Source organism: Hemiscyllium ocellatum, chromosome 8, assembly GCF_020745735.1.
Source record: "Hemiscyllium ocellatum isolate sHemOce1 chromosome 8, sHemOce1.pat.X.cur, whole genome shotgun sequence".
NCBI classification, from domain to species: domain Eukaryota; kingdom Metazoa; phylum Chordata; class Chondrichthyes; order Orectolobiformes; family Hemiscylliidae; genus Hemiscyllium; species Hemiscyllium ocellatum.
In genome coordinates this window covers 58,237,351-58,264,307 of record NC_083408.1, presented here as the reverse complement: position 1 = coordinate 58,264,307, position 26,957 = coordinate 58,237,351, and the positions used below count along the sequence as shown (strand labels likewise).

At 40.9% G+C, this 26,957-nt stretch overlaps 1 protein-coding gene across 8 annotated transcripts in view; it reads right to left on the bottom strand.

Annotated features, from left to right (window-relative positions):
• nkx2.1 (NK2 homeobox 1) overlaps positions 1 to 26,957 on the bottom strand; it is a 224,894-nt gene that overhangs the window by 136,159 nt on the left and 61,778 nt on the right. For 2 of the 8 annotated variants that reach the window (XR_009644982.1, XR_009644984.1), the window contains one exon: positions 538 to 3,281. The exons of the other annotated variants lie outside the window; for them this stretch is intronic. The gene's annotated coding sequence lies outside the window, so the exon portion shown is untranslated. Of the gene's footprint in view, positions 1 to 537; positions 3,282 to 26,957 lie in introns of those variants that run through there. 8 annotated transcript variants of the gene reach the window in all.

The following is a 26,957-nucleotide window of genomic DNA, read 5'->3' as shown; positions in this document are numbered from 1 at the left end:
GAACATTCACAATGTGGGATCAGTATTTTATTCTGTAAGAGAAGATATTTCTGAACAGTTGGCAAGTTGACTCTGATTGGCAGAGGCATTGCCATGGGGAATGCACTCATTAGATGATGATTGACAGTTAGTTTAAACTTGGACAAGACATTGCCTTGAGTAATGAATTAGAGAATGGATGTTATGCCAACTTTGTTAAAATAAAATAGTGCAATATGTTTACATTTTGCTTCTGTCTGCAGTGAACAGGCTCCTGTCTATTAATGAGTTTCAAGAAGATTTGTAGCTCAGGTTGAAGTTCTGGATGCAAGTTTGCTCACTGAACTGGAAGGTTTGTTTTCAGATGTTTCGTCACCATACTAGATAACATCATCAGTGAGCCTCTGGTGAAGCACTGGTGTTAGTGACCCACTTTCTAGTTATGTGTTTAGGTTTCCTTGGGTTGGTGATGTCATTTCCAGTGGTGATGTCATTTCTGGTCCTTTTTCTCAGAGGGTGGCAGATGGGGACCAGGTCGATGTGTATGTTGATAGAGCTCTGGTCGGAATGCCATGTTTCTAGGAATTCTCCATCCTCAGACAAGCCAAACAGAGACACTCATGAGAATTCCTAGAAACATGGCATTCCGACCAGAGCTCTATCAACAAACACATCGACCTGTGCCATCTGCCTCCCTCTGAGAAAAAGGACCGGAAATGACATCACCACTGGAAATGACATCACCAACCCAAGGAAACCTAAACACATAACTAGAAAGCGGGTCACTAACACCAGTGCTTTACCAGAGGCTCACTGTTATCTATTGTGGTGACAACACATCTGAAAATGAACCTTCCAGCTCAATGAGCAAACTTACATCCAGAACCTATGTATTAATTTATGTAACTTCCAATACATGCAATTGTGCCACACTGTGAGCCTGGCTAACAACATTAACCTGGTTGTCAGCATATTTCTTAGCATATTCACGACTTCTTAGCAAATGTTGTCGAATCACAGAATCCTATCTCATGTTGAACAATGTATTTTGAAGTTTTCAAAAGTGAGCTAATTGAGTACAGTCAGTAACTTGCCTGCTGCAAACAGTCTTTGGAACATATATCTCACATCACACTCATTCTTAAGTTCATTTAACACAGAACTCATTTGTGTAATAGGCAGCATCCTGTCAGTGATGGGCACCACTCACTGCATAGTAGTTATGTGAAACAGTTCACTGATTGCTCAAATTTATGATATCCCTTACTCTTCCATAGCAATCTGAAGTAGACAAGGCACATTTGAGGATGAAATGTGGCAGCTAATTAGGCCTGTCTGTGACTCCATGTGATATTTGCCATAAGATGATCTGGATAGCCAGTATTATTGTTAACGTCATTATTATCGTTGTAATTATCTAGCCATTTTTAGCAACGTCCACTTTTTATTGCGAAAGCTTCCTTCAAATAAACATAGCTGGAAGGTCCAAAAGCTTTTTGTTTGATAGCCACTGAGGTAAGAATGTTTCTAAGATAAATCAATGAGGAGCTGGTGTGGCAAGTGGGTGGGTAAGGGGTTAGGGTTTCAGGTGGATGAGTAGGTAGGATACCAGCAAATGGTTGAGGGGGTATTTTGATAACTAAGTGGGCAGGATGGCAGATAGATTGATGAGAGGCTAGGGTGGAAAGTAATAGGTTGAGGAGATAACAAAGCAGGTAAATTGTTGAAGGGTAGTGTGGGGTTGGGTAAAATGTATAAAAGTGTCCAGGTATTGAGAGAGAGTAGTAAATAAGGGGTTTGGAGTTAGGGTAGCAAGAAGGTGGAAAGTTAGATACGTGGGCAAGGAGGTACATGTGGCAGTTACGTGGATCCAGTGTTGGGATCAGTGAGAGTGTTGGAGGGGGCAGTATCAATGTGAGTGACTGCGACTCTGTAAGTATATTTAGCTTGGAGTTCGAGCAGGCTTTAATGTTAATCTTTCTTTCACTGTTCCGGTCTAAGTATTAAAGTATGTAAATCAGAGACCTCAAAAGTCTTTCACTCCATCTCAAAGTTCAGGATTTGTTTTTAGGATTCCAGATGTTAGGTAATTGTACACCAGATGTTTAATCTTCCTCAGCTAGTACCACACAGTCAGTGCGTCAGAACCTCCAAGGGATCTCAACACATAGCTTTCAGCGTACAGTCAGCCTCTCGCTATCCAGAGACTGAGAGGTCTGAATAGTCAGTTTATAAATAATTATAGGTGTAACATTTTACGCACAGCTATACATGCAAGTGAAGCATCAAAAGTCAACAATTCAATGAGTCTGCTGTTGTGTGTAAGCCCCTGCCTAGTCCACTATTTTTGCACTTTACTTTAAAGATTGCGTGTGTCTGATTTTACCTTAACTATGCATCAACCTCATTGAAATAGTATTTGTGGTCATGAGGAAGCCTGTATTATTCCAAACTTTCTGCTTTAAAAGTAAAATGCATTTAATTGTACCCTTATGTAAACTGAAGGAGGTTTTTGCATCTTGGCATTCAGTAGTTATCATTGCAGTTTTAGAGTTTATGTAAGTCAAAGGGTCACTGCAGTGTATTTAGGGCTCTGACTTTTGATCTAGTAGAGATTGCTGAATAGGATGGTAAAAGGGATGATATAGCTATTAGAAGACACTAAATATATATAGTCTAATAATGCTATGCCACCCATCATATAGGGTTGATTACAGCTGCTTGGTTAAAAACAACTTTAAAACTTCACAGTGAACTAATTACAGAATTATGTTGTGTACTGGAAGAAGTTTTGTAAACAAATTCAAAGGGATAGCCATTTGATGGACGTCAAAGTGAACAAATGTTTTCCAGGTGAGTGCAGGGGATCTCAATACCAAATAATGCAGTACCCAAAGATGCATCTGACAAATGACTAATATTTTGTTTATGAGGACTATCCACTTCCTCTGTATTTCTGCTAACATCTTAGCACCAGATTTTTACTTTCCCTAAAGCATAAAGGATGATGGATATAATTTAGACCGTGACCATTTCAGCACCTAACCCACTTAGCAATGACATAGATGAATGGATACTTCAGTGGCTGGTCTGTAACTGCCTACACTTGTACAAGACAATTATGGATGATTTTCAGGCAGCAGCCACAATATGTGTGTTTCATGTCAGACTTCTCTGTCAAGCCTGTTTGAAGATGAACATCTGGGAGTACAGTTTCTCAGACATCAAAAATATTCTCTTCAATTCTAACAAATGATACCCCGCAGCAGCTCAGGACATAATCAGATTTCAGGCACGATTGGCTAAAATAAAGATAGAAAGCAGAGAGTTAGAGAAAAGGATAGTTATTCAGATCAGAGAAATGCAGACAGTGATGTTCTATAAGGATTAGCGCTGGAACCATTGTTATTTATAAATTATAATACTGAATTAAACTGAATACCAACATTTACCAGTTATACTAAACTTTAGGATGTAACTAACTCAGAGGAAGAAATACAACAAAAGAAATCCATAAAACAAAAAATCAGTTTGAACAGGTAGGTTTAAATGCATGTATTAACATACATGAGATTTGGTTAAAATAGCAAGAAATATTTACAAAGTAGACAATATTTTTTAAAATACAGAATGAGGTACTGAGCTATTTATCTAGAAAGACAAGTAAACAAATTGTTTACAGCAGCTTGGAACAAAGCAAATAAAACATCTCACCCAGCACTGGGATTTATTTCTAGAGATATTGAATTCATGGGTTACATATGTAAAAGCTATGCAGAATCTAAAGTAAGTTACATTAAAGTTGTCAGGCTTTAGTTCAAGTATTATGGATCATTCTTGTGCTGGATTTTCACTACTCCATCTGTTTCAGGTAGATGTTCCTAGCAAATTTTGCCAGCACAGGTTAAGGGTGCAGATGGCAAACCAGAAAACAGTTCGCTTGCCCTTGCCTGCTACAATCAGAGGGATAAGTATTTCAAATTTTTTGCAATTTTCATGGAGTCAGACCAATTTAGTGCAGAAGAAATGGTTCATGACTCCTCTGAGATGAACTAAGAAGAAAATCTGGTTTGCAGCAGGGAATCAAGCAAAATCAGACACTCATATTCCCTTTGGAAAACATTCCTCTTCTTACTATCTCACAAAACTGTCAATACAAAATAACCAGTTAAAGTCACATTGAAAGAGCTTTATAGTTCTGACCAAATAAACACACAGGTATAGCAAAACCACTTCAAAGTTATTACAAGGTCATAAAACTGCTAATCAAAAAACAAGTATCTATTCCCTTTGCCACTGTGTAAATAACTCTCGTCCTTGCATGCCCACGCAAATGGCTCATTGTTTTAGTCATTCACGCTGCTCAGCTGAATGTTGGCAATGAGGCCATCTGGCAAAAATGTCAGGCCATCTCATCATCTTGCTTCTGTTGATATAGTTGTCACATAGAGGGCCCAGCAAGGGAAGTGAAGGTAGAGATATCCAGGCTGCACAGGCCAGAGAGATGCTCCCCATGAGGGGCAGACTGTTGGGGGAAAGGGGATCCATGAAGGTGGTATCTCCAATTTTTCACCTAAGGCCCAAGCCTGCACACCTCCTGCAGTGGCCATTAAATTGTGGTTATAGGATCATAAAACCGTAATATATAGGAGCAGAATTAGGCCATTCAGCCCATTAAGTCTGCTCTACCATTCCATCATGGCTGATATGTTTCTCAACCCCATCCTTCTGCCTTCTCTCTGTAACTCTTGATCCCCTTACTAATCAAGAACTTATTTCCTCTGTCTTAAATGCACTCGATGACTTGGCCTCCACAGCCCTCAGCGACATTGAGTTCCACAGAATTATCAATCTCTAGCTGAAGAAATTTCTCCTCATCTCAGTTCTAAAGGGTCACTCAAAGACTGTGCCCTCAGGTCCTAGTCTCTCCCACAAGGAGAAACATCTTCTCATGTCTATACTATCCAGGCCTCTTAGTATCCTGCAAGTTTTAATCAGATAACCTTCCTTATCCTTCTACACTTCATCGAGTACAGATTCCTCCTAAACCACTCCTCATATGAAAAGCCCTTCATCCCCTGAATCATTCTTGTAAACCTCCTGCGAACCCCCTCCAATGCAAACATATCCTTCCTTAAATGCGCAGTCCAAAACTGCTCACAATATTCCAAATTCAGTCTGACCAGAGCCTTATACAGCCTCAGCAGTACATCTCTACTTTTATTTCTCACCCTCTTGAATGAATAGCAACATTTTATTTGCCTTTCTAACTGCCACTGCATGTTAATTTTAAAAGAATCCTGAACTAGGACTCCCAAGTCCCTTTGCTTTTCAGATTTCCAAAGCCTTTCACCATTTAGAAAATAGTCTACACCTCTATTCTTCCTACTAAAAAGTACAACCACGTCATATTTCATCTGCCACTGCTTTGCCCGCTTGCCTTTCATGTCCAAGTCTTCTTGCAGCCTCCCTGCTTTCTCAACACTACCTGTCCCTCCACCCTTTTTCTGTGTCATCTGCAAATTTAGCAACTATATCATCAGTACCTTTGTCCAGATTGTTAATGTTAACATGAATAGTTGTGGGTGCAGACTGACCCCTGCGAGACTCCACTAGTAACCAGATGGTATCCTGAGAAAGACCTCTTTATCCCTACTTTCTTCCTTCTGCCAGTCAGCCAATCATCTATCCAAGTCAATAGCTTTCCCTAATAGCATAGGCTCTTACTTTATTTAGCAGCCTCCTTTTTCTTTTTAAAGGCCTTCTTGAAATCCAAATAGATCACAACCACTTGCTTTCCTTTATCCAAATTGCTCGTTATCTTCTCAAAGACTTCTAACAGATGTGTCAGGCATGGTCTTCCTTTGATGAAGCAATGTTGATTCGGCCCTATCTTACCATACATTTCCGAGCACTCCGAAATCTCTTCCTTAATAACAGACTTCTACATCTGACTGAAGTCAGGCTAACCGGCCTATAGTTTCCTATCTTCTGCCTCCCTCCCTACTCATCAAGGGTGTTACATTAGTCATTTTCCAGTCCTTCCTGACACCAGTGATTCCTGAAAGATCAGCTCTGCAATCTCCTCAGCTAGCGCCTTCAGAACTCTGGAGTGTAACCCACCCAGTTCAAGTATTTTACCTGCTTTGAGACTTTTCAGCTCCACCAGAACCTTCTCCTTATTGTTAGCCACTTCACTTGCTTCTGTCCCCTGACTCTCTTGAAGTTCTGGTACATTGTTAGTATATGCCACTTTGAAAACTGATGCAAAGTACCCATTCAGTTCCTCCACCATTTCTTTATTCCCCATTACTACTTCTCCAGTCTCATTTTGTAGCGATCCAATGTTTCCTTCACCTCTCTGTTATATTTTCGATATCTTAAAGAAATTCTTGCAATCTTCTCTTATATTACTAGCTAACTTACGAAAGTTTTATCTTCTCCCTCCCCACTTTTTTTTAGTTATCATTTGATATTTTTTAAAGGCTTTCCAATTCTCTGGCTTCCCACTCATCATTGTATGCCTTTATTTTAATTTTTTTTAAAAATTTTGTTTTGATGCTGTCCCTGACTTCCCATGTAATCTATGATTGCCTCATCCTGCCCGTAACATGTTTCTCCATCCTTGGGTTGAATTTCTGCTGTGCCTCCTAAATTATCCCAAGAAACAACTGCCACTGCTGCCCTACCATCTTCTCTGCTAGGCTTCCCCTCTAACCAACTCTGGCCAGCTCCTTCCTCATGTTTTTGCAGTTACCTTTACTCAATTGTAATACTTTTATGTCTGATTCGATCTTCTCCCTCTCAAACCGTAGGGTGAATTCTGTCATATTGTGGTTAACTCCCCTTGGGGCTTCTTCAACTTAAGCTCGATAATCAAGTCTGCCTCATTACACATCACTATATCCGGAATTGCCTGTTCCCTAAGGGACTCTACCACAGCTGTTCCAAAAAAACTTCTCGTAGACATTCCACAAATTCCTTTTCTTGAGATCTCTTACCAACCTGATTTTCCCACTCGATCTGCATATCAAAGTCCCCAATGATTATTGTCGTAATGTTTTTCTTATATGCCTTTTCTATATTCTGATTTATTTTCTTTCCCTCATCCTGTTAGGAGGTTTGTACACATTCTATCATGCTCCCTTTACCTTTGCAGTTCATCTACTCTACTCTATATCACCTCTTGCTATTGACTTAATTCCATTTTGTACTAGCAAGGCAACTGTGCCCATTGTGGCCCACTTGCCTGTCTTTTCAGTAGGTTACATATCCTTGGACATTTAACTCTAAGCTCTGAGACCCAGCAACCATGACTCTGTGATGCCTGCAACATCATCACTACTAATTTCAATAGGCACTAAAATTCATTTATCTTGTTTCATACACTGCAAGCACTTAAGCCAAACACTCCCACTTCTCGCAAAGTCCTCCTTATTAACATGGAACACTATTTCCAAAATTGGAAAAGTTGACCCACAAGCCAGTCAGCCAATAGCTTGACATTATCATGCCCGGGTAACATTTTAGACTCCTCAATTACCATTTTTGAGCAATATGTATCTGCTGCCCAATAGAAGTGGCAGTGCTGTACATTAGAAGATAAACCATCATACTTTGACATTCTGTAGAGCATTTCTATCGCTGAAATGCCTCTATCAACATCCTGGACTTACCATTGACCATAAACTATACAGTGCTAGCCATATACATACTGAAAGCATGAGGCATTCTGTAGGAAGGCTGTCTGTTGGATCTCTACCAGCTCAAATACTGACACCTTTGTGGAAATGTTAGCCTTTGAAAGAGTGGGGGGCACAATCTGGTGAGCACCTCAATGAGACAGCTCTGCAGATGGCCGAGGAAGTAATGGTTCAGCCCATTGGCATTTGGAGGACTGCCAGAGGCCAGGCTTTTGGCAAAATGCACAGGCAGCAACAGGAACAGCAGACAGGTATATGGGAGGCAATGGCCTTTGAAATAATTATATAGAGGCCAGTATCCTATCACCAAGTCATCCTTTACTTGCGCGTGGAGAGTTCTTCATGGTGATCCAGCTCCCTCAGAGCCAGCTCTCGGAATGAACAGAACCTCTGACATTCCTGTTTATAGTCAGCGCTCCCTGTTTGCACCAGATTGACATTCCAACCAAAGAACTCATTCTATGGAGGTCCACCTGGCTAACCTCATTAAAATCACTACATCCTTGCTCCTCTACGTCTGAGGATGTAGGCTGGTTTTGTTTCATAGCTCCTCCTTGGGTGTTTTAGCACTGGGTCAGGTCCTTCCAACTCTGCTACTAGGTCTACCCCGGAGCATCTCGGAAGAAAATTATTCTCCTTTTCAGGTGGCAAAGGCATTGAGGTGGAAACATTCATCATGTCCATCTCAGATTCTGAGGTGTCTGCAATGGCTTGTAGAGAGAATGGACCCACAAAACAGTCATAACGCAGTCGAGGAGCTAGGCACATTTTGCTCCTGCACCATTTGTGAGTTCTCAGCCATCATCTGCTCCACGTACTTGTTCAGGACTGTTACACCTACCCAAAACTTTATACGTCACTAGACCTGACCTCAATCGACTACGCCTCTTACCCATGCAGGGCCATTCCCATGGTTCCTATACCAAATTTTGTTCCCTGAAATAAACTGTTTCTGTTGCTTAGCTGAGTCTTGTGTCTGGCATTAGCATTCCTGATGCCATTTTACCCTGCCCCCAGATCTAGGAAGATCAGATTTAACCTTGTGCAGAGTCTTCTTCCCATGAACAACTCTGCTGGACCTATCCCTTAGTTGCATGAAGAGTAGTCCCATAATCGAATAGGTACCAGGACAATTTGGCATCTAGTGAAGCTGTAGGCTATTTCTTTAAGCCTGCCTTCAAAGTTTGGACTGCTCTTTCTGCCAGATCATTGGTTGATGGATGGTGTGAAGTTGTCCTTATATGTTGAATACCATATGATTTTAGGAAATACTCAAATTCCCTGCTGGTAAACGATGGCCTGTTATCTGTGACCAACACTTCCAAGAGCCTGTGTGAATTGCAAAAGATGCATGCAGTTTGTCTCAGCATCCCCATTTTTGGCGAATGAACTCTAAGCACATCCAACCATTTTCAGTGGGTGTCCACATTGACTAAGAACATTGAGCTCATGAAAGGACCTGCATAGTCGATGTGTTACTGAGTCCATTCCCATGAATGTGGGGGTGTTGCTGGCAGTAATGTTTGTCCTTGTTGGTTCTCCAGGCACTGCCCATTAATGTGGCTATGTCTGCATCCAAACCTGGCCACCAGACATAACCTCTCACCAACTTCTGCATTTTGGAAACCCTGGATGATGCTGGTAGAGTTCAGCCACTATCTGGTGGCAACCTTTGCTCAGGGCAATCACTCTTGCTCCCCATAATAATATCCTATCCTCTACTGTAATCTGGTCTTTCTAGGAGGCATCATGTGTCAAGGTTTTAATTCTGGTTGTGATGGTTTTATGGTTTTCCCTGTCACCACCACAGTTCTGCCGGAACTAGAAACTTTCTGTGCCCAAAGTCTGATATTGTCAGCTGTGACCAGAATTGTGCTCAGAAAATTTGAAACCATTACAGATCTTCCAATTGTAGTATCACCGCTAGTGGGAGGTGGCCTAAGGCATTCACATTTACTATTTGGCCTCTCAGACTATGTTCCGACTCATAATTATAGGTACTCAATGTTAGAGCCCACCGATGAATTTGACCTGAAGCTATGGGTGTCGCTGCCTGTCCTGTTTAAGTAAATCTAGTAGAGGTTTGAAGTCCTATTGTTATCGGCCAGAGGCTGCAAGGAAGCAGCTATACTGTAATGACCCAGCTTCCCTCAGCATGTGATCATCTGACTGCCTTCGTTGGTTAGGTGATCAGCTGCCATGGAAAGTCAGGTCCAGCACCTACACAGGACTAAAGGCATGGTGACAGGGGAATGACGGCTTATAAACACTCCAGATGCCTCTTCCTCACAAGGAGAGCCAGAGGAGGTACCACAGAGAGGTTACTCAGAAGTCTCCTCTCAAGATATTCCAGAAGTAATCTGGTCTTCCAGCTCATTTGACCCACACTCCCTCTGATCCTTGGAAGTTGAAGTCCAAGGAGAGTTCACATGCATCTCACAAGAAGAACCTCTGCATGTCTGGGCCACCCAGATACAAATGCCTGGGGTAATCTAATCAAATCTCCGGGGCTTGCCGCATTGGGACGCACTGCTGAGTAGGCTGTCTCTCCACCCTAGCTGTGGAATCAGGGATTACACTGAGATACAGTGAGATGGAGAGAAAGAAAAATATCTATTGAGGGCACTTTGGTGGCACAGGGGCAGCTTACATGTTTGTGTAGTTTTCATAATACAGGACAAGGTAAATATATACTTTGAGAAAAATAAATTAACATTAGACAGTCAACATGACTTTGTCAAGAGCAGGCCATGGCTGACATTTAATTGAGTTCTTTGATGAAGTGTCAGACAGTGAATGATGGTAATGCTATTGATGGTTGTTTTTGATCTTTCAGCAGGTATTTGATATCATGCTACATGGCAGATTGGTTTGCAAATTAGAAATATTTAGGATTATGAGCAGCAAGTAAAGCTACCTGTTTGTGTGACTTCACTATTTGGCAAGACATGGATGCTGCGAGCATGCAGGGAGGCATTAAGTGAGTAAGCATTGAAAGAGCAATGGAACATCTCTGTGAGGTGGGTAGCCATTCCTTGTGCACAAAATGCCCTTGCAACAACATTTCATTTCTAGTTGCTGGTATGCACTACAAGTCTGGCTCCTGAGCAGTTTGCAACTGGATTGGAGAGGTGTCATCATGACCATGAGGGGTTGACAATGTCTGTAAATAAGGGATGGATATCATTGGCCTCTGTGGATCATGCCCTGAGATATTATTTGGTGCTGAGCAACATGGAGGCTGATTACAGCCATGTTGAGATTTCTCAATTTCTAGCTCATTCAGCATGTTTGCCAAGCTAGGAAGCTGAACATTAGTGAGATGGGTTCACCATTAATAAGGTGTTTAATAAGCTTTAATCTCCCTTAACTGGCAACTCACCACTGCCGAGCAAGAAATTCAGTTTGTTGCTGAGCAAAAGCATAAATAATGCAGTGAGATTCTCCTGACATCGAGATGGACTTCATCAACCTTCTTGTCTGATTCTGTCTCACATCTTGCATTGGTCCATACTGCTCAGACCCCTATAATATTCTACCCCAGTATTCCAGATATTGTCTCAGTACAGTCCAAACCATTAGTAACAAGACATCTGTCCTCTTGCTCTCCAATACCCTTGCAATAAAAACCAACATGCTAAATGTCTTCAGGGCCGAGATTGATAGATTCTTGTTGTCTCGAGGAATTAAGAGCTACGGGGAGAACGCTGGTAAGTGGAGTTGAAATGCCCATCAGCCATGATTGAATGGCGGAGTGGACTCGATGGGCCGAATGGCCTTACTTCCACTCCTATGTCTTATGGCCTTATGGTCTTACATTCCAATTGCTTGCTTTACCTACATGCTAACTTTATCTTCCTTGTATAAGCACACCAAAGTATCTCTGAACACCAACATCTAAATATTTCACATTTTTTATAAATATTCTGCTTTTCTGTTCTTTTTATCAAAGTGGCAAACTAACACTTCCCCATCCTGTACACTTAATTTATCCAATGCATGTTGATATAAGTTGTTTTTCTTTGCAGACTCTTTCTGACCTCCCTACAGTTTACCTCTAGCTTTGTATCATCAACAAATATATTTATTGCTGTCCTTCTATTCTTCTAAGTTATTAATAAAGATTCTAAATAGCTCATGCTCCAACATGGATCCTTGCATGCTCTACCAGTCACAGCTTGATAATGTAAAAATGCACTGTTCGTCTTCTATCCAATAACCAGTCCTCTATGTGAGACCATATATTTTCCCCAACACCATGCACCCTTACCTTCGGCTCCATGAGTTTTTTTGAGTGGCCCTTATCAAATGCCTTTTGGATATCTAGGTTCATTACATCTATTGGTTTGCCTTTATTCACTCAATTAGTTACATCTTTGAAACACTCTAATAATGTTTTTCCCTTCAGAAAGCCACATGCACCTGTTCTAATCATAATCTAATTTTCCAAGAGACTATGTTAACAATACGTTCCAGAATTTTCCTAACTATCAATCTCAGGCTAATTGGTCTGCCACTCTTTACTTTCTCCCTTCCTCCTTTCTTAAACTGCAGTGTTGCTATTTGTCAACTACTAATCTGATGGCACCATTCCAAAATATAAAGGATCTTGGAGAACCACAGCTAACACATTCACTGTCTCTGCAGGGATTTATCAGATTATCAACCCTTAATTTCTCCAACATTTCTTTGTGACATTAATTAACTTAAATTCCTAACATTTTTTAGCTCCTGGGTTACCCTCATTTCTGGAATGCAACTTTTATATTCCACTGCTTGACAAGATTCAAAATATGTTGCTGGTATGCACTGCCTTGCCTTATTTCCCATGATAATTTCTATTTCTGCTTCTAAGAGACCAATGCTTATTTTAGCTATTCTCTTCCTCATACTTATAAAAACTCATATGATCTGTTTTTATATTTCTGGCTTGTTTATCTTCATATCTGCCTTTTCCCGTTTTTATTGACGTTTTCATTTTCTTTGGTTTTTAAAACACTTCCAATCCTCAGAATTGCTACTGTCCTTTGCAAAATTATAACCTATTTTTTAATATAACTACCTGACTAAGTCACAGATGTGCCTTTCTGAATTCTGAAGTCCCCTTTCTGTGTCATAAAACTTTGAACTGCTCTTAGCACAGTAACTTCTTACAAAGGAATATTCCACAACAGTAAAGCAGATGAATGACGATAAACAATCAGACATAAGTGTCTGCAGTCCTCACTTTCTACTAGAAGATTTTAACCTACTGCGAATCTTCTTGCAAGGATGCCTTCCTTGAAGAAGCTCTCTTCCTCCCTCTATAAGGATTTCAGTGAGCCCCTCTCTCACTGCACACCCCAGGTCATCTCCTCTGCCCAGAAGCTCTTCAGCATTTCCAACGCCCCTTCCCCAAGTCCCTCCTTCCTACCTTTTATCTTAGCCTGCTTGGCACACTTTCCTCATTCCTGAAGAAGGGCTCATGCCTGAAACGTCGATTCTCCTGCTCTTTGGATGCTGCCTGACCTGCTGCGCTTTTCCAGCAACATATTTCCAGCTCTGATCTCCAGCATCTGCAGTCCTCACTTTTTCCTAGAAGATTTTAACCTACTGTGAATCCTCTTGCAAGGGTAACTTCCATGAAGAAACTCTCTTCCTCCCTCTACAAGGATTTCAGTGAGTCCCTCTCTCACTGCACAACCCAGGTCATCTCCTCTGTTCAGAAGCTCTTCAGCATTTCCAACCCCACTCCCCCAAGTCCCTCCTCCCTACTTTTTATCTTAGCCTGCTTGGCACACTTTCCTCATTCCTGAAGAAGGGCTCATGCCTGAAACGTCGATTCTCCTGCTCCTTGGATGCTGCCTGACCTGCTGCGCTTTTCCAGCAACACATTTTCAAGACATAAGTCCCACGTTCACTTTCCAAAATAAAAAAAGTCAACTTTCTTTGCTACTTTCACCTTGTAAGAGTTATGCTCTTGGGCCAGGGCTTGGAACTTAATGTTCCTGGCCTTGGACTGAGGCAATTTGAAAAGCCACTCATGCCATACTTGGCTCTGAAGACACTTGCCATGGACAAGCAGCAGTCAGTCCATAAAGAGTAGAATATTTGTCAACCTAGTTTGGTTAATTCTATATCTAATTCCACACAAAACGAGCAGTGAACAAAGCTATACTTACCTATTCAACCATTGCATGCAAGATGTTCCCGCCTCAGACGACTGACTGTGTGGAGTTTGCATGTTCTCACCGTGTCTATGTGGGTTTCCTCCCACAGTCCAAAGATGTACGGGTCAGGTGAATTGGCCACGCTAAATTGCCCGTAGTGTTAGGTAAGGGGTAAATGTAGGGGTATGGGTGGGTTGCGCTTCGGCGGGTCGGTAATGACTTGTTGGGCCGAAGGGCCTGTTTCCACATTGTAAGTAATCTAATCTAATCTAATGTGTACACTGCATAGTCAGGTGGGAAAAGAATTTGCAGTCAAGTATGTTTGACAGATGGGGTGGAGGAGAGGGGATGATGTCTCTTCACCTTCAACACTGCAACAGTGGTGCCATTACAGCACCCAAATTCCTCAGATCTGCAGTATGTTAAACATTCGTAAATGCAGGTTTAAAAAATGCCCATAGACTATTTTAATGCATCATTCTTTTAAGCGTACTAATGTCACTAAGTGTACTAGTGACATTAAAAGTGAATTTACTTCTTTCTTGATGACCACAATCACAGAAAGGGCAGTTTATTCTTAGAAGAGACTAACTAAGTGGGCCACTTGAAACCTTCCAACAGTCCCCTTAAGAACTGGATAGCCATCAATTGAGAATCCCTGACTATATTATACAGCCAAAGATGTGCAGTCCAAAGATGTACAAGTTAGGTGGATTGGCTAAGCCAAATTGCCTCCTAGTGTCCAGGCTAGGTAAATGTGGGGTTACAGGGATAGGGTTGGGGGTTGAGTCTGTATGGAATGTTTTTCTGAGGGATTCGATAGGCTAAATGGCCTCTATCTTCACTGTAGGAATTCCATGATTCTATGATTCTAGCCAGCAGCATAACAGCTCTTCTGCTGCTCCTTAACGTGAACAAAAACATTCAGGATAGAATCTTAGAGGGTTCAGAATGATATGGGCTATGGCAAGATTTGTGATAGAATTGGATGAGAAGTCCAGCAAAGCCTATCTTGGCATAAGGAAGATCTTGGTCCACCTGTTAGATATTTTATAATCAATTTGTTCAGGGATGTTATGACACACCCCTGAGCAGTTAGAACTTGATACTGGGTTTCCTGAGCTCAGATGCTTTTCACAAATGGTGTGGTCAGTTTATTGGTGGGCAGTGATGAATAGCTAAGTAAGAGGGATTATTATTTGTTAAATGCCTTGTTAATGACCCAACTGATCTAATTGATTTTCAGCTTCCATTCTTTTCAAAAATGCCAGTCAAGCTAGATGTGGAGAAATCTCGACACAGAAGTCTGACAAATTTAGTTCACCACTTATTTCAAACGACTTCCAAATTACGTAAGACCAAACAGCATTTCAAGGAATAATGTATGAGCACTAGTAACATGCACTGCTTATCCATGGACAGTGGCATCATGGTCACTCTTTGATACATTTCCAGGTTGTTTCGGAAACATAGCTTGAATTGCAGGGCACCGGGCAACTAACATTGAAAGACTGCAGCAGGGACATTTTGTGCACAGGAACAGGCATTCAGTTTACAGATCAGAGAAGACTACAGCTCAGGGCTGCTTATATGCTCTCTTGGTGCTTGTACACTTCATGCCTACCCCCAATATCCCTGCCTTGCCTTGCTGTGCCATACTGTGCTTGTTATGAAGTTGGTGCTTCAGACATATAGGCTATCAGCAATGCTGTACTAATATGACCTTTAGCACAGAGACAGGCTGTTTGTCATCGTGTCACTAGTGATCAGTCTAAGGGTGCGAGTGTACATATTGTGGTATGACAATACCGAGACATCAATCTAATACCTACACGATATGTCAACTGCTGCACAGCAAACACACTGCATACATTTTCAATCAAATGGCCATGCCAGAAACTCATGTGGGTTAATCCTGAGGTCAGTGAAGTACCTTTTGCACTTTGAGATCCTATTGTTTTGTCTGCTTACCACTTTTCTTTCCTTTGACATTAGTCCAATATGAACCAGCATGACAATTTCCTTTATAGAGTCATAGAGATATAGAGATGCACAGCATGGAAACAGACCCTTCGGTCCAACCCATCCATGCCAACCAGATATCCCAACCCAATGTTGTCCCACTTGCCAGCACACAGCCCAAATCCCTCCAAACCCTTCCTATTCATATACCCATCCAAATGCCTTTTAAATGTTCAATTGTACCAGTCTCCACCACATCCTCTGGCAGCTCATTCCATACACGTACCAGCCTCTGTGTGAAAAAGTTGCCTCTTAGGTCTCTTTTATATCTTTCCCCTCTCACCCTAAACCTATGCCCTCCAGTTCTGGACTCCCCCACACCAGGGAAAAGACTTTGTCTATTTACCCTATCCATGCCCCTCATAATTTTGTAAACCTCTATAAGATCACCCCTCAGCCTCCGACGCTCCAGGGAAAACAGCCCCAGCCTGTTCAGCCTCTCCCTATCGCTCAAATCCTCCAACCCTGGCAACATCCTTGTAAATCTTTTCTGAACCCTTTAAAGTTTCACAACATCTTTCTGATAGGAAGGAGACCAGAACTGCATGCAATATTTCAAAACTGGCCTAACCAATGTCCTGTACAGCCATAACATGACCTCCCAACTCCTGTAATCAATACTCTGACCAATAAAGGAAAGCATACCAAACGCTGTCTTCACTATCCTATCTACCTGCAACTCCACTTTCAAGGTGCTATGAACCTGCACTCCAAGGTCTTTTTGTTCAGCAATACTCTCTAGGACCTCACCATTAAGTTTATAAGTCCTGCTAAGATTTGCTTTCCCAAAGTGCAGCATCTCGCATTTATCTGAATTAAACTCCACCTACCACTTCTCAGCCCATTGGCCCATCTGGTCCAGATCCTGTTGTAATCTGAGGTAAACCCTCTTCCCTGTCCACTACACTTCCAATTTTGGTGTCATCTAAAAACTTACTAACTGTACCTCTTATGCTCACATCCAAATCATTTATGTAAATGATAAAAAGTAGAGGACCCAGCACCAATCCTTGTGGCACTCCACTAGTCACAGGCCTCCAGTCTGAAAAACAACCCTCCACCACCACCCTCTGTCTTCTACCTTTGAGCCAGTTCTGTATCCAAATGGCTAGTTCTCCTTGTATTCCATGAGATCTAACCTTGCTAACCAGTCTCCCATGGGGAACCTTGTCGAATGCCTTACTGAAGTCCATATTGATCACATGTACTGCTCTACCCTCATCAATCCTCTTTTGTTACTTCTCCAAAAATCTCAATCAAGTTTGTGAGACATGATTTCCCACACACAAAGCCATGTTGACTATCCCTAATCAGTCCTTGCCTTTCCAAATACATGTACATCCTATCCCTCAGGATTCCCTCCAACAACTTGTCCACCACCGAGGTCAGGCTCACGGGTCTATAGTTCCCTGGCTTGTCTTTATCATCCTTCTTAAACAGTGGCACCACATTTGCCAAGCCAATGCCCAGCACATGTTCTTATACCTTTGTATCAGTGAGACAAGATGCTACGCAAGACTTGTGGTTGCATTTGCAGAAATATCTGCTTATTTTCATGACTATCGAATTGCCTTTGAATTATACACTGTTTCATTTCACTGTGTCCCATTGTACAGTCCTACAGTGCCACGCATCTTCCACAGACTGAAGTCCCTTGTGATATTATCATCTTCAATGGAGTTTACAGCTTCTACTGAAAATCTTATGGCAGATGGGGAGAATCTCAAAGTAAGTTTTAATGTCATATCTAAAGATATAAGTTCAATTCCAAAGAAAATGGATTATGGTACACTGGTTCAGAAGTTCAAATTGCAAGGAATCAATGGTGAATTGGCAAGTTGGATATAAAATTCACATGGCCATAAAAGACAGAGGGCAGTTATGGAGAGGTGTTTTTGACTGGAGGTCTGTGACCAGTGATGTTTTGCAAGGATCAGTGCTGGGACCTCTGTTATTGATGATATATATAAATGATTTGGATGAAAATGTCAGGGTCTGATTCACAATTTAACATATGATACAAAATTTGGTGGAGTTGCGGATAGTGAGAAAGGATACTAAAGGATGCAACAGGATGTAGATCAGCTAGAAAATTGGGCAGAGAAATGGCAGATGGAAGTTAATCTGGACAAGTAAGAAGAGATGCATTTTGGGAAGTCAAATGTAAGAGGAAAGCATACTGTAAATGACTGGATTTTTTAGAGTATTGATTTACAGATGGATTTCGGGGTCCAAGTCCATGCCCACATATAAGTGGAAATGCAAGAGGATAAGGTGGTAAGGAAAATATATGGCATGCTTGCCTTCATTGGTCAGGGCATTGAGTATAAAAGGTGGCAAGTCATATTGCAACTGTATAAGAGTGTGGTCAGGCCACACTTAGAGTACTGTGTGCAGTTCTGGTCACCACACTATAGGAAGAATGTGGACGTTTTGGAAAGGGTGCAAAAATAGTTTACTGGGATGTTGTCTGGATTGGAGTGTATTCGCTATAAGGAGAACTTGGACAAATTTGGATTGTTTTCACTATAGCATTGGAGGCTGAGGGGTGACCTGATATAAAATTATGAGAGACGTGCATAGGGTAGATAGTCAGAGTCCTTTTCCCAGGGTAGAAGTGTCAAATTCCAGGGGGAAAATGCTTAAGGTGGACATGAGCGAGGTAAGATGTTTACATAGAGGTGCAGGTGTCTGGAAACATGCTGCCAGTGGAGGTGATAGAAACAGATACAATATCAAAATTAAAAGGCACATAGACAGCCACATGAACAGGCAGAGAATGGAGAGATGTGGACCATGTACAGGCAGATGACATGAGTTTAGAATAGCATCCTGGTTGGCACAGGCATAGTAGGCTAAAGGGCCTGGTCCTATGCTATATTATACTATGTTCTATGTAATAATGCCAATAATAAAAATATTGCTTGTCAATAATATTCACTTTGTTCCTAATGTTGTCATTGTGACCATTATCAAGATTGTAGATTCTTTATCATTATTTGAAATGTAAACAAAGGCATATATATATTTAAGTCACATAAATTAGAAATGTGCTTTATCACTGGCCAAGGTTTGTTTAGGAATGATTCATTGTAAAATATAAAACTGTGATCATTCAGTTATGAATTGGACATTCTGATTCTGAATGTGCAGAATAGTGAAAATTACTTCATCCTTATTCAAGAAAGTAATGTTCACCACATTGGTATGTGGTTTAGGCATGATGAGTTCTAAATGTGCACACAATTTCCCCTCTCTGCAATCACAGCCTGTTCCAGAAGTGAAACCTTGGAAATGAGTCATAATATAACTTGGAATTATTCACACACTTTCAATTCAAACAAAATCATTGGTCAAGGACCTATTTAAGTTTGAAAGTCACCTATTTAGACCACCGACATCTGCACAACTGATTCTCTAATATGCATGAAAACCAGGACTAACTAAACTATTCATAACACTTTTTTTCAAACACCAGTAAACTTATTCTTATAATAAACTTAACCAATGTCATTCCACAGCTTGTCTACCTCTGTGGGCCTCAGCTGCTGATCCTCATTAAATGTGTGCTTCAGGAAAAAAGCCATGTATCATGTTTGCTGATGTCCCAGGATAGTAATACTAACAGAAACTAATAAGATTCCCAACAATGCTGCTGAAAATTCATGTTTCATTCCTGCAAGAGTTAGGCATGTTTGCTGATCTAGCAAGTCTCTTTGGACTTAATCACAAGAAAAGAAAGATCTCGCCATCCCTTATATTAAGAAAACAATTCACTCCAAAAAAGCTAGATTGAATGTTGGATCTCAAGAGTGCTTAAAAGATTTGGAACTGGCTCAAATTATGAAAGCCAACCTAACTCCAAAACAGTTCAAAAAACTAAAGGCTTTATTTCACATATTCAAATGAAAATAACTGATGATTTGAATTGAGCAACTTCCAATTAGGATTAATCTGTATATAAAATGATATCTGACAGTATTTTGTGGTATTTGTTTCCATGACCAGATGGGCTGGGGTGGTAAGCACAAAGATTCAAAATGTGGGTAAGGAGAGCTGGAAGAGCTGGGAGTAGGTGAAATTTTCTGTGGGTCCAGGAGGGATAATTCAATTGCTCTTAGACTTACTCCAAAAAAAACTTTTCCTGAATCATTTTCTCAGCAGACTCCTGCAGTCCCTTTAAGGACTGCTAGCTATTTTCTACTGGTAAAAGTGAGCAATTCATGCAAATTGCTTGCACCAATGTTTTATACCCCCAAATTACAGTATTACAAGTGATTCCCACCTACTTTGGCTGCCAAAACCAGTATCTTTGTCTCAGATAGCTGTCACTGAAGTGACAGCATAAATCAGATAGTGAGCAATTTAACACCTCATTTAGAAAACATCCCTAGGTCCTTACTTTTCATGGACAAATTGCCCTCCAGTGATATTATCCAACAGCACAGCTTCGATTTTCACTATACTGAAGATACCTACCTCTGTGTCACCATGTTACTCTTCCAATGTTGCTAAATTATTAGACTGTATTACTAGATGAGGAAAAGCTTTTTCCCATTAAACAGCAGAAAAATCAAAGCCCTTGTTTTCAGTCCCTACTTCAAACTCCATCCCCTAGCTATTGTTGCCATGCCTTTCCATGATAACTGCTTGTGGTTAAACCTATTTATAAACTGAGCAGCATATTTCAGACCTGAATGAATTTCTCACCACATATTCACATTTTGACTAGCTTGCCTGTTTCCACCTTCCTTCTGTGGTTTCATACTTAATCATTTTTGTGGATTTGAGTTTGAAGAAATTATTTTACAAAGATCAATGAAAGCATAGCGGAACATATTTTAAACAAGATAGCCACATGTTGCTTGTTGACTGCACACCCTCGGCTGAGTTTCAAACTGTCAGGTTGCAGCTTCTACTTTGCAGATTGTTTGGATTGTCCAGTTGCTTGTCAGCCCAAGGAAGGAAAAGAGATTCTCAGCACAGCTCTAAAAAACCTTTTATTATAGGTCTAGTGTTGTACTTGATGTCCCATTGTAAATCCTGTTTGTTCTTCTGAAGAACATAAGGTAAAATCCTCAAAACTGTGTTTTCTGAACAAACTGCGTTTCAAAGATCCCAAATACATCTTGCTTGTCTTTGATAACATCAGTCCTTGTGCACCAGAACGTCTGACCAACAGCTGCCCGAACATTCCACACCTTGTCCTTTTCGGCCTTGAAGAGCTACGACGTATTGGTCGAAAGTGTTTTTTCTTCCCAAAGTGAATCTCTTCAGAGAAAAGTCAATTATTTTTCCTTTGCAGTGTGTGTGTGTGTGTGTGTGTGTGTACTTTTGTTTGAGTGTAGGTCTTTTTAGAGGGACAAACATTTACAATATCATACTACATACTCAATGCATTAACAAGTTTTAAATTGCCATTAAATAAGTTTAGTTTATATTAAATCGATAATTTTGCATTTATTATAAAATCCTGTTTTATTTATCTTTCTGGTTTATTTGAAACTAAGTAAAACAATAAATTTATGCTGTGATCTGCATAGTAGCATTAAAGAAAGACAAAGCATTTCTCCCATCTCATTCAGAGCATCATAGTGGAGGCATTGATTGGAAGTGGGATAATAATAATTGGAAAAGCAAATAAAATAAATACACCAAGTTTCTTATCCATTATTAAATCAAAATGGCTTTGACGGTTGCTAAGACTTATCTAGATTGGAAGATTTATCTTTAAGTGATGTGCAAAATGTGGGTGGCACGGTGGTACAGTGGTTAGCACTGCTGCCTCACAGCGCCTGAGACCCGGGATCAATTCCCGACTCAGGCGACTGACTGTGTGGAGTTTGCACGTTCTCCCCGAGTCTGCGTGGGTTTCCTCCGGGTGCTCCGGTTTCCTCCCACAGTCCAAAGATGTGTGGGTCAGGTGAATTGGCCATGCTAAATTGCCCATAGTGTTAGGTAAAGGGGTAAATGTAGGGGTATGGGTGGGTTGCGCTTCGGCGGGTCGGTGTGGACTTGTTGGGCCAAAGGGCCTGTATCCACACTGTAAGTAATCTAATCTAAAAAAAAAGGTAACCAAGACACGTTAGTGGATAAATTGAAGTTAGAATTAATAATTGAAGCAGAAGGAAAGATAAATGGATTAGTAGCAAAGCATTTTAAACTGAAAGAAGGGAAAAAACAAAGTAGATGGTAATTCAGGTAAGTAAGCAGGAATTCAGTTGCAGATGAAACCATTTAAACAGGAAAAAGAGTTGGAAATGAAAGGAAAACCTTGAACCTTAGAAATAAGGAAAAAGAGCCAATTGTTAAAAATTCTGAATTAGAATTGTAATGATAATGACAAAATGGTAAAAGAACAATGAGAAGGGAAAATAGAAAGAAGACAATCTGGCTTAAAAAGGCTGGAACTATAAAAAGGGCTTCTGACTCAGTGGAAAATCCTAAGAAGAAAAGTTTTTGAGAGGGAAAGAACTGAGTCCAATCCATGGCCAAGTAGGGAGCTGTTTGTGCAAGCCCTTGCTAAAACTTGATGAAAGGATGTGGAGGCATTTTTATTTCATTTGACAAAATAACGAAGCAGATGAGGTGGCAGAAAGAAATCTAGACACTGCTCAAGCAAAGCAGGTTGAGAGGCAGAGCTTGTATGGTTTAGGCCTTGCTTTCAGAAGTGGATTCTATAAGGTGACAAAAAATGCTATTTCCAATGTGCACAATTTGGTCCCTGAGGCTTACAGGCAAACATTTCAAAATATCCAGATGCAACCTGGACAGACATGCATGGAGTTTAGGAGGGTAATGCAAAATCATACTGACTGTTGGATGCTCTCATTAAAGGTAAAGACTTTATTTGATCCCCTTAGGGATATCCGTTTTCTGGAAGAATTCAAAAGTTCACTCCTTCTAATTGCAATAACTCTTGTAGAAAGCTAGAAGGGTGTAAGAGTCAGTCAGGTAGCCAAGATGGCTGACAAATATAAGCTGGCCTTGAAATCCAAATACCTATTTCTGTCATTGTCACAAACCTGAGAAAGGTAGAAGGTGGAAGGGTGAAAGAAAGGGATAAGTTTTGATACCTGAGATGCTCCAGGATCTGCATCTCAGGCCAGAAAGGAAGGAAGATAACTAACCATCTGTCCTGGACCTCCCATGTAGATGCAATAATCAAGAAGGCACAACAAGGCCTCTTCATCCTCAGGAGACTTAGGAAATTTGGAATGTCCATAAGGACCCTCACCAATGTTTACAAACGCGCTATTTTCTAACTGGGTGCATAACACCCTGGTATGGCAACTGCTCTGTCCAAGGCCGTAAGAAACTACAGAACGTTACGTGCACAGCCGGATCATCATGGAAGTCAACTTCCCATCCATGGACTCTATTTACACCTCCCATTGCTACAGAAAGGTTGCCAACATCATCAAAGACCCCTCCCATCCCAGTAATACAACCTCTTACAACGTGTTCCATTATACAGAAGCTGGAACACACACACCAGCAGGTTCAAGAACAGCTTCTTCCCCGCTGTTATTAGATTGGTGAACACACCTCTCTAATTTAAAATCTAATGTTGACCTTGCTTTTGTGTACCTCGTGTGCAGTCATAACTTTATATGCCTCACTATGTTTAAATACCCTATGATCTGTATGTCCTTTTATGCTATGATCTGCATACTGCTTACAAAACAAAACTTTTCAATGTACTGAAGTACACGTGACAACAATAAATCAAAGCAAAGGTATTGAGGAGGGAAGTGATGACTGAAGGCCTAAATATTTCCATTGTTACAAAATAGGACACCATTGTGAAGATTGCTGAACTTTGCAGGGTCAGACTACGGGACTTAGTGGAGTACATAAAGTCAATACAGAGAAAGGAGCCTGAATGAGTGCATATTGAGTACAGGAGTTGGGACTTCATGTTGCGGCTGTACAGGACATTGGTTAGGCCACTGTTGGAATATTGTGTGCAATTTTGGTCTCCTTCCTATTGAAACTTGAAAGAGCTCAGAAAAGATTTACAAGGATGTTGCCAGAGTTGGAGTATTTGAGCATGGTGAAAGTAGTAGAATCTCAATGAGTACAGAAAGGCCAAGTGAAGTCAAGAGAACAGAGTAACTGTAGGAAAAGATTCCAGAAGTAGTTCCTTCATGTGTAGTGATCCAAGTAATGGTTAAACAAAATCAATTATCAGAGGTCAGGATGGCACCACAGCCATATATTTGGTTACCTGAAACTTTCTTTAGGGATTTCAATAATCAGAGGGAAATATTTAATTAATTTTCACAAACTGAGTTTCTGCAAGCCAATACGAGTTAAATAATGTAGTTCAATCAGTTCAACCTGAATTTGAAGCTGAGCGAGTTCTAAAATGCTGCTATGTTAAAGATAGGAATTCACTGAGGAAATCACAGATGAAGAGCGAAGATGATGGTACCACACAAATATCATCAAACAATATCAAGGTGAGTCCACAAAATTCCTATGGTGGGATATGTAAGGACCGGGAAAACCCAAGCTTGAATATGAAATCACACAACACCAGGTTATATTCCAGCAGGTTTAATTGGAAGCACACTAGCTTTCGGAGCGACGCTCCTTCATCAGGTGATAGTGGATGGCTTGATCGTAACACAGACTTTATGGCAAAAATTTACAGTGCGATGTAACTGAAATTGTACATTGAAAAAATTGATTGTCTGAATAAGTCAACATTTTTTTTACTGCCGATGCTGCCATAAGAATGTGTTACAATTTTGTAATTTGTGTCAGATGCGGCAGATGGTGGGAAAAAAAGGCATGCAATCAAACCAGCATTCTTGCCATACCAGCTTTTAAGGAAGCATTTAATAGTGTGTTGGTCAAAAACAAAAGCAGCTGCCAGTATATCCTGCTATATAGCTAACTACAAAGTTCCAAGAAGCTATCATTTTATTTTACTGTACTTTTGATTGTCAACTGAGATGGGATAAGGGCTATTTTAAAAGCCAAGAATTATTGACTACTGTACTTTTTAAAAGCAAGTTACCTGGCACTCATTGTAAGTGCTGTTTACATAGCTGTTAGTTCAATCAGTGGGGGAAATTTAGGTACAGACGTGCTGGACCCTAAGAGTGTGTATGAATTGAGCTGCAACCAGCATAAAGAGGATAAATTTGTCTGCGGTATGGTGACCCAGTGATCAGTGACAAAAACCTTTTGTTTATATCTACCTCACAGGTTGCTAAACAACTTGGGAGTGTGAATGTTTGAGGGAAAAGCCTCAGATCCTCACATGGGAAGCTTTCCCTTTTCTCTGCAGTAAAACCCACCTCAAGCCTTAAGAAAACCAATTTTCTTTTCCCACATTAGTTGCTGTAAACTGTGGCAATTTAAGCAATATATCAGAGCCTTCATAAATGTGACACAGCCAGCCACCCTTTGTCTCCTGTAAGAAAGTGAAGGCACCCAGAGAAAGATGACCAAGGAGCAGCATCCTGAAAAGCCAAAAAAGACCATTTGGATGTACCCTGTGGACATAGACCATTGAACTGCCTTCTCCAGTCATTTTCCTGTCTGTATCGTTATGATGCCTGGGGAGAATATGTAAGAGTCCAACAGTTTTAAATAATAGAGTTGTATGGTGATGGTTCATAATTGCTCATCTGTAGCTAGAATCTACTTATTTAGAATAAATAGCAATCTTAAGTACAGAAACCTGGTCTGTGCTTTCTGTCATGATTGAAAAATGTGTTGCTGGAAAAGCGCAGCAGGGCAGGCAGCATCCAAGGAGCAGGAGAATTGACGTTTCGGGCATAAGCCCATCTTCAGGCTTATGCCCGAAAAATCGATTCTCCTGCTCCTTGGATGCTGCCTGCCCTGCTGCGCTTTTCCAGCAACACATTTATCAGCTCTGATCTCCAGCATCTGCAGTCCTCACTTTCTCCCTGTGCTTTCTGTCAACCTGGGTATAAGGGTGCAGTAAATTGGAGAATTATGCATGTGCTGAGCATGAGTAGGCTGGGCAGATGTCATGCCATGTTAGTGGTGTCAGGAATTGGGATGGGGAAAGGTGAGAGGAGATGATGTTGCAGATGCTAGTCAGGATAATAAAGCATGAGTCTTGGTGGGACATGGGTATAGTAGAAGAGATAGAGTTAGTGTGAGGCTTCAAAGTGATGATGGTGGTGATACTTATGTTGACAGAGTGAAGAACGTCATTGACCTCTTCCTACCTTGTTGTGCATTCTTCCAGACAGCCGAGACTGCACTGATCTTAGTGGTTACCTTGGACTACATTGTCATAGTCTGATATTGTGGCCTCCACTGTCATTCTTAGAGGAAGATGGGCATCCACCTCTTAACCACCACATCCAGCAGGATCTCCAAGACCTCATCTACAAAGTGAGTCACCAAATTTCCATTGTCTTCCATGTGTGGGAAAAAGATCAGGAACCATGCAGAGCAGCTCCGTACTCACCATGCTTGACCGTGTCTGCAACAGCATTTTAAGATTTGCACTGGCGTCAGGGATACATGTCAATTCCGAGATTTCTCAGCTATGCCAAGCTTTTCTAGGAATAGCCTGTTGTAGGATGGGTTAGAATTGGCCAAGGTGGATGGCATGGTGGTATGGTAAATAATCACTGAGGTGAGTTTGGTAGGAAATGGTGAGAGACCTTGCTAGGTCTTGTGGTGAAAAATCTAAGAAACGCAATGAAGCTGACACTTAGCCAAAGGAATGTAAGATACTGCTCCATGTCTCCACATTCTAGGAATGGGGCTCACAGGAGTCTGCAAAGCATTTCAAGAACACATTGGAACATCACAAACAACCAGGAAAGAACGAACTGAAAAGAGTAACAAATTCCAAATATTTCATCTAAAGATGCGATGTTAGTATTATTGTCAAAGTGTATTATTGTCAAAGTCCTTAAATGATAGTCAAAAGGATTGAGCAAGTAAATTATTTGATTGACTCCCTAAATCACTGGAAAGAGACATCAATATGCTAAAGCAATACCACCACATGGAGGGGAAAGGTGTAGGCATGTCAACTAGTAAGACCCCACAGGCTTACTAAGAATGAGGCAGGAGGAGAAGTAGAGAAATTCCAAATTGTACC